Consider the following 674-nt stretch of genomic DNA (forward strand, 5'->3'; position numbering starts at 1 on the left):
CTGTCTGCACGCTGAAGACAGCTAGGGGGCGTTCACACAAGACGCGTTCACCAGAGCGCAACAGGATGGCGCAGAACGCCTGCTTTTGAACAGGGTATTATAATAAACCAAATGAAACAATATGGATGATTCTGATCTGCTTTAAATTAGTCAAAATAAAAAATAAAACATAAAATGCACATGAGTCACTTCACTTCATTTTTTTTTTACATAGTGTTCATATTTTTTGTGAGATTGTATAGATTTGTACTCATTGTATAGGCTACATGGTTTAATAAAAAATTGCTCGCTAATAGAAGAAAAATATCGCCAGTGTCTCAAGCCGTGTTCTTTTTAAAGGTAACGTTAGAGTTCACCCAAAAAAGACAATTCTGTCATAATTTACTCACCCTCATGTTGTTCCAAACCGGTATGAATTTCTTTCTTCTGCTGAACACAAAATACATTTTCTATATATCTACTATAGGCCTAAGTCAATGGGGCCCATTGCTTGGTTACCCATATTCTTCAAAATACCTTCGTGTTCAGAAAAATAAATAAATAATAGTTTAGGAACAACGTGAGGCTGAGTAAATGATGACATCATTTTCGGTAGCACTTTATTTTACAGTCCTGTTCCCCATGTAGGCTACATACTATGCAGCCTACTAAGAATTGAAAACGAGTCTACTCAA

This window comes from Leuciscus leuciscus (assembly GCF_965113295.1).
Source record: "Leuciscus leuciscus genome assembly, chromosome: 16".
Taxonomy (NCBI): Eukaryota; Metazoa; Chordata; class Actinopteri; order Cypriniformes; family Leuciscidae; genus Leuciscus; species Leuciscus leuciscus.